We start from the raw sequence: 12,511 nt of genomic DNA on the forward strand, positions 1-12,511 counted from the left end.
TTTTTCAGAATTTTCAACAGTTTACTGTGATGCACACAGTCAAAGGCTTTGGCATAGTCAATAAAGCAGGAATATATGTTTTTCTGGAACTCTCTTGCTTTTTCAATGATCCAGCAGATGCTGGCAATTTGATCTCTGGTTCCTCTGCCTTTTGTAAAACCAGCTTGAACATCTGGAAGTTCATGGTTCAGAAAACTAAGATCATGGCATCCGGTCCCATCACTTCATGGCAAACAGATGGGGAAACAGTGGAAACAGTGGCTGACTTTATTTTTCTGGGCTCCAAAATCACTGCCGATGGTGATTGCAGCCAGGAAATTAAAAGATGCTTACTCCTTGGAAGGAAAGCTGTGACCAACCTAGACAGCATATTAAAAAGCAGAGACATTACTTTGTCAACAAAGGTCCGTCTAGTTAAGACTATGGTTTTTCCAGTAGTCACGTATGGATGTGAGAGTTGGGCTATAAAGAAAGCTGAGTGCTGAAGAATTGATGCTTTTGAACTGTGGTGTTGGGGAAGACTCTTGAGAGTCCCTTGGACTGCAAGGAGACCCAACCAGTCAATCCTAAGAGAGATCAGTCCTGGGTGTTCATTGGAAGGACTGATGTTGAAGCTGGAACTCCAATACTTTGGCCACCTGATGCGAAGAGCTGACTCATTTGAAAAGACCTTGATGCTGGGAAAGATTGAGGGAAGGAGGAGAAGGGGACAACAGAGGATGAGATGGTTGGATGGCATCACTGACTCAATGGACATGAGTCCAGGAGTTGGTGATGGACAGGAAGGCCTGGCGTGCTGCAGTTCATGGTGTCGCAAAGAGTCAGACATGACTGAGAACTGAATTGAACTGAACTGAAGCCAAAGCAATCTACAGATTCAGTGCAATGCCTATCAAATTAACAATAGCATTTTTCACAGAAGTAGAACAAAAAATTTCTGTGTTTGTATGGAAACACAAAAGACTCCAAATAACCAAAACAATCTTCAGAAAGAATGGAGCTGAGGAATCAACCTTACTGACTTTGGACTATACTCCAAAGCTACAGTAATCAAGACAGTATGGTACTGGCACAAAAATAGAAAGACAGACCAATGTAATGAGACAGGAAGCCCAGAGATAAACGCATGCATCTATGGGCAGCTTATCTTTGACAAAGGAGGCAAGAATACCTAATGGAAAAAAGATAGTCTCTTCAATAAGTGGTGCTGGGAAAACTGGACAGCTGCATGTAAAAGAATGAAATTAGAACACTTCCTAACACCGTACACAAAAATAAACTGAAAATGGATTAAGGATCTAAATGTAAGGCCAGAAACTATAACACTCTTACAGGAAAACAGGCAAAACACAGCAATATCCTCTTTGACCCACCTCCTAGAGTAATGGAGATAGAAACAAAAATAAACAAGTGGGACCTAATTAAACTTCAAAGCTTTTTTACAGCAAAGGGAACTATAAGCAAGATGAAAAGACAGCCTTCAATATGGGAGAAAATAATTGCAAATGAAACAACTGACAAACAATTAACTTCCAAAATACATAAGCAGCTCAATACCAGAAAAACAAACAACCCAATCAAAAAGTGGGTGTAAGACCTAAACAGACATTTCTCCAAAGAATGAAGAACAGCCAACAAACACATGAAAAGATGCTCAACATCACATATTATTAGAGAAATCAAATCAAATCAAAACTACAATAAGGTATCACCTCACACTGGTCAGAATGGCCATCATCAAAAATCTAAAACAATAAACACTGGAGAGGGTGTGGAGACAGGGGAATCCTCTTGCTCTGTTGGTGGGAATGTAAATTGATACAACTACTATGGAGAACAGTATGGAGATTCCTTAAAAACCAGGAATAAAACTGCCATATGACCCAGCAATCCCACTACTGGATATATACCCTGAGAAAACCATAATTGAAAAAGACACATTTACTCAATGTTCATAGTAGCACTATTTACGATAGCTAGGACATGGAAGCAACCTAGATGTCCATCTACAGATGAGTGGATAAAGAAGTTGTGGTACATACACACAATGAATATTATTCCATAAAACAGAACACATTTGGGTCAGTTCTAGTGAGGTGGATGAACCTAAAGTCAGAAAGAGAAAAGCAAATATTATATATTAACAACATTCAGAAAACGAAGATCATGGCATCCGGTCCCATCATTTCATGGGAAATAGATGGGGAAACAGTGAAAACAGTGTCAGACTTTATTTTTCTGGGCTCCAAAATCACTACAGATGGTGACTGCAGCCATGAAATTAAAAGACACTTACTCCTTGGAAGAAAAGTTATGACTAACCTAGATAGCATATTCAAAACAGAGACATGACTTTGCCAACAAAGGTCCGTCTAGTCAAGGCTATGGTTTTTCCTGTGGTCATGTATAGATGTGAGAGTTGGACTGTGAAGAAGGCTGAGCGCCAAAGAATTGATGCTTTTGAACTGTGGTGTTGGAGAAGACTCTTGAGAGTCCCTTGGACTGCAAGGAGATCCAACCAGTCCATTCTGAAGCAGATCAGCCCTGGGATTTCTTTGGAAGGAATGATGCTAAAGCTGAAACTCCAGTACTTTGGCCACCTCATGCGAAGAGCTGACTCATTGGAAAAGACTCTGATGCTGGGAGGGATTGGGGGCAGGAGGAGAAGGGGACGACAGAGGATGAGATGGCTGGATGGCATCACTGACTCGATGGATGTGAGTCTCAGTGAACTCCGGGAGTTGGTGATGGACAGGGAGGCCTGGCATGCTTCGATTCATGGGGTCGCGAAGACACGACTGAGTGACTGATCTGATCTGATCTGATGGAACCTAGAAAACGGTATCGATGAACCTATATGCAGGGCAAGGATAGCGATGTAGACATAGAGAATAAACTGGACATGGTCTGGACACGGGAACGGAGAGGATGGGACAAATTGAGACAGTGGCATTGAGACATACACACAGCTGTATGGGAAACACAGCTATGTGAAACACACAGCTGATGGGAAGTTGCAGTATAACGCAGAGAACCCAGTGCAGCACTCTGTGACTACTAGAGGGGTGGGCTACATGGGTGCACAGTGGTGGGGGTTCAAGAGGGAGGGGACCTATGTATACTGGCTGATTCATATTGTTATATGGCAGAAGCCAACACAATATTGTAAAGCAATTCTCCTCTAATTAAAAATAAAAAATTTAAAAAGAATATATGAGACAGAATAATGGTGTTGATTGAAGATGTCTGTCTATAGATAATTATCATTGTTCTGACATTTCAAACCAAGAAGCATTTTCCAGCTTGAGCTTTTTAAATTCTGACCTTCCTCATTTACTCTGACACCACAGAATTGTAGTTGGCTGATGCACTTCCTGTGCCAGGCACTGAGTAGGTGCTGAGTACCCTCACCTCATAGCATCCTGCAGCAGAGAAACCCTGAGGGGTGCAGAGCCAGCCCAAGATCCTGTGGTCAGCTGGTGGGGGAGCTGAGCCCACCTGCTGTCATCTTGCAGGCAGGGTGAGGCTCACCATCCTGCTTCTGAAACTGCCAACTCAACCTCTAGTTCTGTCATTTCAACTCTATCTGAATGCGTTAATTATTTTTAAGTTTCAGAAGGTCTATGTGAGTGTGAAATGATGTACTTCTTCCTTGCTGTATCATTTTCCAAGCTCAGGAACGTTACACATCATTAGTCTTTGTTGAGGCCCATTCCAAAGAAGAGCAGTGCGCCATGGACCTCAGGAATAGCCACAGCAACCTGCCAGGCACAGTTCATCTTCCTATCTTTCCTTCCTAGTACTGATCTGAAATCAAACCTTTTCACCTGCCCTTTTTTGTGACTCAGAAAACCAAACTTGATGGTGAAAAGAGATGCCTCTGTGTGGTCCTAAAGATTGTGTGCTACCATGCATTCTGACTTCATCTCCTTGCAGGATCTGGGTTCTCTTCGCTTACATGTTGGCCTTGGTCTTGCTGTGACCAAGCACTGCTGGGCATCCCCTGCCTCTGCTGCCCATCACCTACCATGCCCAGGCTCCTGCACCACAATAGTCCTATGTTGAAAAAGAGCTATGAAAGTCCGAAAATAATAGAAGCAGGGTGAGAATTCATTTTCTATCAAATGCCACAATATTATAACCACAGTGTTAATTCTTAAACTTGGGCTGTAATTCTCCAAATTCAAATCAGATTAGTTATTTTATGTTTCTGAAGGTGAGAACACCACCAAGTGAAAGGTGAAGGAGTCTCTCCAAATGGAAGGAACATGTTAACTTGCAAAAAAGAGAAGCAAAAGTTGAGCAGACCCCCACAGGGCAGGTCTCCACAGGCACAGAGAGACATGTCACCATTCAGATGTCCTATCTTCGCTGAACTTCAATCATGCAGCCACACCTAGGAACACATAGGCTAGAAACAATCTCTAGCCTTTTGGAACAGCTCATCTTTTTCATAATCTATGACAGCAAGAGACTTCCGGAACCCTCTCCAGAGTTACAGAGGAATGCGACAGCAGAGAGGTTTGGGAATGACAGTGCTATATGACCCAACTTGATTTGGTAGAAAAATTACTTCACTTACTCTGTTGTCCCCTGCCAGAGGGACAACATGTCTTCAACCCTGCCAGGTACATTAAAACCTGTTAGTGGAGAGAAGTAGGGAAACCTGGTCCACACGCCCTACACCCAAGCACCTCCTGCTGACGCTTCATCTTATCTCTGGTTTTATTTGCAGACCTCTTTCCAGCTGGAGTTAACATGTTTACAACATGATCCATGCTGCCACAATCCCAAGCTATTTCTTGCTTCTTCTGCAACAGGAATCTTTTAATGAGTACTTTCAAAATTGGGAAACTGCCAGTTTTTAACGACTTTCCAGCTCTTGCTTTGTACTTTTAATCTTAAAATAAAATTGATCTTTTAAAGGCTACAAATGTGTTGGTATCACCCCTACACTTCTGGTGAGTAAATTACTCTTCCGGAATAATAAATTAGAGGCTTCTGAAAGTGCATTAACTCTTTAGACTCACCCAATGCATCTTACTTGCACGGGGAATTTCCACACAGCACATGAGTCATCAGCAAAGGTTACTCCTCATCCACCCCTCTCCTCCCTAGGGAGTTAGTTACTTAGCATATCTAAGTGTTTATACATGAAAAGCCTGGAATGCAGCAAGATCTCCAGGAAGCTAAGGAATTCTAGAATTACATTTCTGAGACAGCAGAGGGGGAAATCCTCATCTGGCCCCTCATTTATTAAGGATCAAGCAATCTCCTATAAAGGAAGCTGAGTGCCAAAGAATTGATGCTTTTGAACTGTGGTGTTGGAGAAGACTCTTGGGAGTCCCTTGGACTGCAAGGAGACCCAACCAGTTCATCCCAAGGGAGATCAGTCCTGACTGTTCACTGGAAGGACTGATATTGAAACTGAAACTCCAATACTTTGGCCACCTGATGCGAAGAGCTGACTCATTTGAAAAGACCCTGATGCTGGGAAAGATTGAGGGCAGGAGGAGAAGGGGATGACAGAGGATGAGATGGTTGGATGGCATCACCGACTTAATGGACATGAGTTTGGGTGGACTCTGGGAGTTGGTGATGGACAGGGAGGCCTGGCATGCTGCAGTCCATGGGGCTGCAAAGAGTTGGACACCACTGAGTGACTGAACAGAACTGAACTGAAAGCAATCTCCGAAAACCGTTGTCACCTTCCAGATAACTCAGATTGACTTCTGTAAGCCTTGAGAATGCTTATTTCAATGGTTTTGGATAAGTATTTGTAAAATATTTGCTGTAAGCCTTCTGATGTCACCATATTAGGTGTGTGGTACCGTGTACAGGTGACTGCTCTGGATATGACGCTGGGACACCACCCTCCTGGGCCCTGGCTGGTTGGGCTTGCTTGATGTCTCATGGAAGACCTGCCCCTTAGGCTTATAACTTCTTTTTGTGTCCTTCATCCCGACTTTTTCTTTGTTCTGGAGGCTGTTATGAGAACTTCTAAATTCAGAGGTCTTAAGATCAATGAGAAATTCTATCTTTGTGTTGTTAGCAGTTTTTACCTGTTATAGAAATCGCTACACTTTTTTTTTTTTTTTCCTGTTGTCAAGCTTTTAAAATCCTTTGTGGACATACAAGAATTTCTGGTTTCTAATTGGGTTTAAACTGTACCTAAAATAAGAGCAAATGGCCACTGAGTGAGAATATGCAGGACTGAACGAGGAGGAAAAAGGGCATAAACATCAGTGGGATCACTCTAAGATCTCTGTTTGGTTTGCATCTATTTGTGTTTTTGTCTGTACACTGGGTCCTTGAATAACCCAGGTTTGAACTGCACGGGTCCAGTTACACACAGGTTTCTTGCAATGGTAAAAACTTCAGCATCACGTGATCTGTCTGCTGTTGGTTGAAGTCATGGATACCGAGGGCTGACTGTAAAGTTATACTCACATTTTCCTCTGTGCAGGAGCTCAGTGCCCCTACACTCTGTGTTGTTCAAAAAAGGAAAATGGAGTCTGAAAAGGTGAGGGGATCTTTGTGGATGTCTGGATTCTAATATGTTCTCCTAACAAAGCAATACAGGCTGCTCCATGACAAATATCCAGTTCTGGATTTTTGAAATTATAACTAATACTATGTTAAAATGATTTTCCACATGTGAATGGCAAAGCTTGCATAATTTGCTTACTGGTAGAGAAGAACATGACACAATTATTATGAATTGAAGTTACTTTTACTTGACAGTCAAATAGGCCTGTGAATAACACACACAATCTACTATTAAACATTCATTCTATATTGATAGGTTTATACATAAGCCTGCACGTATTTTTAAAGTCTAAATAAAAGACATAGTTTAAAGAAACGCATTGTTATAGATCAAAATCTGATGTTTTCTTGTACTTGGGTGCTTTCTTTTAGTCTAGGGAAGATCATTCTTTTAAAAGAAAAATCTATTTTGTTCAGGCAAGTAAACCCAAGATATCTGATACAGTATTTGCTGTTTCTTGTGCGTCACACACCACGAGGCACTGATAAAACAAGAAGGTTGATGGGACCTACCTTTCTATTAGGGCTGAAGGACAGTGGTGTCCAAATGACAAACATGTACTAAAACCTCTATTTTCCATGTTAGGCTTATCACTCCCTGAGGGTGGCATGTGGAGGTGAAAAGCAAGGAAAACAAGTAAAATGTGCAGCACAAACCAAATAAGCCTAAAAACTCCTGCACTGATTCAGCTTCATTTCTTAGTTTAAGACAAGAGTTGTTGGAATTTACACCCCAGGACAAGTTAAGCGGTGCCTTTAGTCCCAGGGGACACCCCTCTGTGTCACCTTCAAGAGAGCGTGTCATCACAAACCATTCCACCAGCGCTGTGCTTCCCTTGCCGCACAGACCCAGCCTGGCAATGAGTGCCCACTTCTGGGCTCACGAGGTACTTTTGCTGGCCTGGCTGATGCCGTGTGCAGTCTGGCTAGCCCCAAGACGGCCCATCTCTGAGTAACCTCTGGGTGTGCTAATGGTAAAACACTTTGGGTGGATCTCATGGGGAGAGAGCTTTTTCTGTAAGTGTAGGTTTAGTATTTACATTAAAAAAAAAAAAGAAATCTATTTTTTGTTCTTTCTATTTCCTCCCCCACACCTGGGCTTTTAATCTTAAAAACACACTGGACCTGTCCACAACTCTACTGCTGTCCAGAGAATTCCACACCGTTCCAACTGCATCAGCCCACCTGGATCCAGCTAAATAATGAACGACAGTGAAACAAAGCCTGGATTTTAATGACTTCACCAGGGAAGATCAAAGAGGAAACGCGGGGGAGAGAAAGTCTGCCAAAGGCAAAAAGGTTGGAAATGAGAGGAGCGACTGGACCAATTTGATGAGGCCAGCTGTTTTGGCTTCCTGGCATAGATTTCCCAATTTCTCTTAAGGTTGAAATTTGACCCCATCTGTTCTTCCCATTTGATCCTGAGAGATGAGAATGGACATGCAGTGTGGTGTGGAGAAGCAGAGCGACTCTGGCAGCACACAGCTCGGGGCCTGGGCTTGGCTCTGTGAGTTTGGGGTAGTCATTCCACCTCTCTGGTCCTCTGTGTCCTCACCAGAAAAGGAGCCATGATGTGTCTCTTGCAGGCTGAGTTTAAGCACAACGCCTGGCATGGGACAAGCCTCCACAGCATGGTAAGATTCATCTCATGTAAGCAGTTACGGGCTCCGTTAACATGGTATTAAAAGCACATTTGTCAAGTTCAGAGCACAGCATCATATTAAACAGGTTTTCAGTAATGCCACATGTCAGCTTCTGATTATTACTATTTGCAAAGAACTGGGAAGGATAAAAAGCTACTGGGAAATAATACTGAATCACAATACTGTATAATACTGTGACTAATACTGAATAATACTGTTTTCCTGCCTATCAAATAGGATCTAAATGGCACCGTTACAGTAGAGAGGAACACCACAAAATTAAACTCAGAAACCCATGTACATTTTTCCATGCAAATGAGTAGTGATGAAAGAGAAATCCATTCAAGTGATAGGTGAAAATGATCAATGGGCAATTATTTGTAACTTATTCCTAGGGTTATTTCTGGAGAAGGCAATGGCACCCCACTCCAGTACTCTTGCCTGGAAAATCCCATGGACGGAGGAGCCTGGCAGGCTGCAGTCCAGGGGGTCGCTAAGAGTCGGACACGACTGAGCGACTTCACTTTCACTTTTCACTTTCCTGCATTGGAGAAGGAAATGGCAACCCACTCCAGTGTTCTTGCCTGGAGAATCCCAGGGACGGGGGAGCCTGGTGGGCTGCCGTCTATGGGATCGCACAGAGTCGGACACAACTGAAGTGACTTAGCAGCAGCAGGGTTATTTCTATGATCTTAAATAAAGGGTTCAGAAAGGGTGTAGAGTCCATTTTCTCTACTATTTCACCCTTTCATGGCCACGTATTACTTACATTTTAATTCAGATGCTTTGGAAGCCAGAACTCCTGCCCCTTTCTCACGTATTAAAGCACAAATCCCCCACATGTCTTTGAAGCATAATTTTAATTCAAAAATGAAGTGTCCTTCTCTACCAAGTGTTGGGAGCTGCTGAGGCTGGGACCCTGCCCCATCATTCCATTCTAGCTTCTAGCCTCAGGTTCTGTAGTTCCTAAAGGCTAGATTTCTTACCTTTCACTATCCCCAGCATCAGTTCCCCTCCTGGTTCACAGGCGTTTTTAGTTCCTCCCCAGGGGCCCTAAATTCCCCTGAAGCTGAAATTACAGTCCCATGTGTGTGTGCTCAGTCGCTTCAGTCTTGTTCAACCCTACTGATCCTATGGACTTGAGCCCACCAGGCTCTTCTGTCCATGGGATTCTCTAGCCAAGAATATTGCAGTGGGTTGCCGTGACCTCCTCCAGGGGATCTTCCTGACCCAAGGATCATACCCTTGTCTCCTGCATAGATAGGAGGGTTCTTTACCACTAGAGTCCCATGTCTCTGGGCAATTAGATCCCCAGCCCCCGATCCACCGAGAATGACAGGGTGCACCACGCACTTGAGCTTGTGAGGACCAGTCAGTCCAAGCTTTATAGCTCCAGAAATGGTACCCACATAGAGACGGTTGTCTATGAGGCTTAAACAGATTCCCTTCTGAGGTGCTACACAAATTGTATCCATCAAAGTACAAACTGCCTTGTTGGTTAAGGAGATTAGATCATAGCTGGCCTACCTTTTACAGTCTCTTGGCTAAGTTCATTTTGTCTTGGTTCCAAAAATCCACATGTGGACAATGGCATTCCACACAGAGAGCTCTGTATGTTTATACAGTGATTGTTACATATGACATCCTCTGAGCCCGCTGAGGGAGAAGCGTGCCTCTCATGGCGGTCTGGGATAGGAAGCATTTGTCTAATCAGAGCAAAGAAATCCGTGCAGCGCAAGTACTGCAGTGCAGGGAGGGCAGAGCTCCATTACAGAAAACACTCACTGTTGTTTCCTCTCCCTCTGTGGTTCAGAATTTGCATGGACATGGGAGAATTGTACTGATAGAGGCGCAAGCCAGGTTAAGTACATCAGGGCTAATTGGAAGCAGCTGAGAAGAGCAGGAGGCGTGCTCTCCACATTTGGACACAGCTCTCCTTAGCGTGGGTGGGGAGCTGTGTCCCAGGGCTGGGGCCTGAAAGCTACCCAGCGACACATCCCTACGTGGAAGCAGAACGCCGTCCACACGAGACCCTTACGCCCAGGACTGGGGCCTACTGAACATGACCACGAGATCCTCTGGATTCACGTTAAGTGATGCAGAGTGGGGCGTGCTGTTTTTCAACTCAAGTATCGCTGGTGGAAACACGGTAAGGAGTGGCCTGCATAGGTGCTTGGGCTGGAGTTTACGGCTTGTTTACAGAGCAAGGAATGTCTCCCAATGTTTTGTTCAACTTCTTTCGGGTCATTTAGAAGCCTGACACGTGACAGGAGTTAAAGTATCGCAGATCTGGCTACGTCCGTGTAACGTCATCATGAATAACAATAATTTGCTGGGCTCCCACTCTGTGCTTATCATTCCTAAGGCTCTCACGGTTGTGCGGCTGGTGACGGGCGGTACTGAACCGAGACCAGACTCTCCAGCTCCAAAGCCAGGCTCCTTCTCCAGGCCACGCAGCAGCCAGTGTCCCCAAACCTGCTCACCCACTGTTCAGAGGGAACTGCATTGTTACACTGGGAACAAGCCAAATAACCTTCTAAACTATGGTGTCTTTCACAGTCTTCTATGGCTCCCCAAACACAAGATGAAAAGTTCCACAATGTTTTCCTGAAATGGAGACAGAGTAAGGGCCACCGTGCTCATGAGGGGATGGTATTAGAGCTTGGGTTCTTGAAACAGTTTGATATTCTCCTATAAAAATGGACAGAGATGATACTAAGGAAAGGTTTATTTTAAATTAAAAATATGTGCATTGTTACAATTTTTGTAGAGTGTGGGGCTTTGAAAAATTAGCATCACTGTGAAATTCAAAAGTTTTACCACGAGACTGTAGTAATTTCACTTTCTGAACTATACCCCAAGGAAATAATCCAAGAGAAAAATAATTTTGTATAAAACTGAGGCACTATTGCAAAAATAAATATCAAGAAACCACACAAACTGGTCCAATAAAAGAATGGTTGAACAAACTAGAATACCTAAATTTAACAATAAAAAATCATATGACTTCAAATGGCAATTCTGTGATTAACAGTAATAAAACTGGTCACTGGGAAAGGGAAGAAAACTTGGAGTGACAGAAGTAAATTAAAATCAGGCTGTTCTTCTGTGGGGGTGGAGGGAGCCCCTGCCTGTCCCCCTCAGAACCCCATGTGGTGGGGAACCCAACTCAGCCGGAACCCCCATGCTTCCATCTCAAATTCCAACTGGACGTTCTCTGGGTCACAAACAGGCCCAGAGTCCCCTTAGCACATCTCTGTGAAAACATTGTTTTCTCATAATGATGATGTAATGGATAAGAAATCTTGTAAAACTCTGATTAATCATGCAAATATTTATTCAACAAATATTTATCGAGTACTACTATAGGTTACATAGTTTCACACTGACAAATGTGGTAAGCATAGAGTAACACAAAGCGAAGGAGCAAATACATTTAAGTTGGCTGTTAGCACCACGAGCCTGTCCATCACGCTGCATGCCCCGCGGGCCCTCAGCTACTCGTGTGTGGATTCTAACTCTCCTCGTGACTCCACTCCACTCCACAAACTCCCACTTGCCACGGTCCCTACAAGGTGTGCCCTGGCTCAGCCAGCAGGGTGCACTCTCTGCTGCCGGCAGCTGGCGCTGGGCCATCGCCTCCCGAGGGCAGGACCCTGAACTCCCACCAGCACGGTGCCATGTCCACACCACTCCATTGTTGGCTCACACCTAACCCGAGCCAGTGTAAACACCCCATCTTCTTCACACTTACGTAACTCGTGCTTTTTCATCCTGTCAGTCACTCAACAAATAGCGCCTTCAAGAAAACTGCGTCCACACCAAAAGTGGACAATTTTCCGTAAGATGGTCGGACAACAAACAGACTAAGGAAACACAAGGACTTTTGATCTACAAGTGAACCCGAAATTAAAATTTTCCATGTTAAAAGTTAACTATATTATTATCAGTAGTTGTTAAAGGCAAACCCGGCAGGTAGAGTCCCAGGGACACATGGAGTTCTATCACATCCCACAAGCATGCTCAGACACGAGTGTTTGAGGGGCACAGTATATCTCTGAGATAAGAGTCAGATTCTGTCATCAGTTTGAAAATCAGTAAAAAGAACATCTTTCAGTTTAAACTGTTATTCTTAGAAGTTACTTCTTTTTTTTTTAATTTAATTTTTTTTTTTACTTTACAATATTGTGTTGGTTTTGCCAGCATATTGAAGTTACTTCTAAGAAGGGAATAGCTGCTTTAATGACTATGACACATCAGACGAGCTCCTTAGTTTCCCAGGCATTACCCTACACATAAATACAGGATAACCATCTATT

At 43.6% G+C, this 12,511-nt stretch overlaps 1 protein-coding gene and 1 long non-coding RNA gene across 2 annotated transcripts in view; one reads left to right on the forward strand and one right to left on the reverse strand.

The window, feature by feature from the left end:
* Window positions 1-12,511, reverse strand: part of EGFR (epidermal growth factor receptor) — a 221,851-nt gene that overhangs the window by 171,414 nt on the left and 37,926 nt on the right. The window lies entirely within an intron of this gene.
* Window positions 9,999-11,205, forward strand: LOC147347920 (uncharacterized). Its single transcript, XR_015150823.1, has 2 exons — window positions 9,999-10,341; window positions 10,558-11,205. It is a non-coding gene; the product is annotated as an uncharacterized LOC147347920 (long non-coding RNA).

The sequence above is a fragment of the Bos grunniens genome, chromosome 22, assembly GCF_055505025.1.
Source record: "Bos grunniens cultivar Pamir isolate PY7600 chromosome 22, Bosgru_T2T1.0, whole genome shotgun sequence".
NCBI classification, from domain to species: Eukaryota; Metazoa; Chordata; class Mammalia; order Artiodactyla; family Bovidae; genus Bos; species Bos grunniens.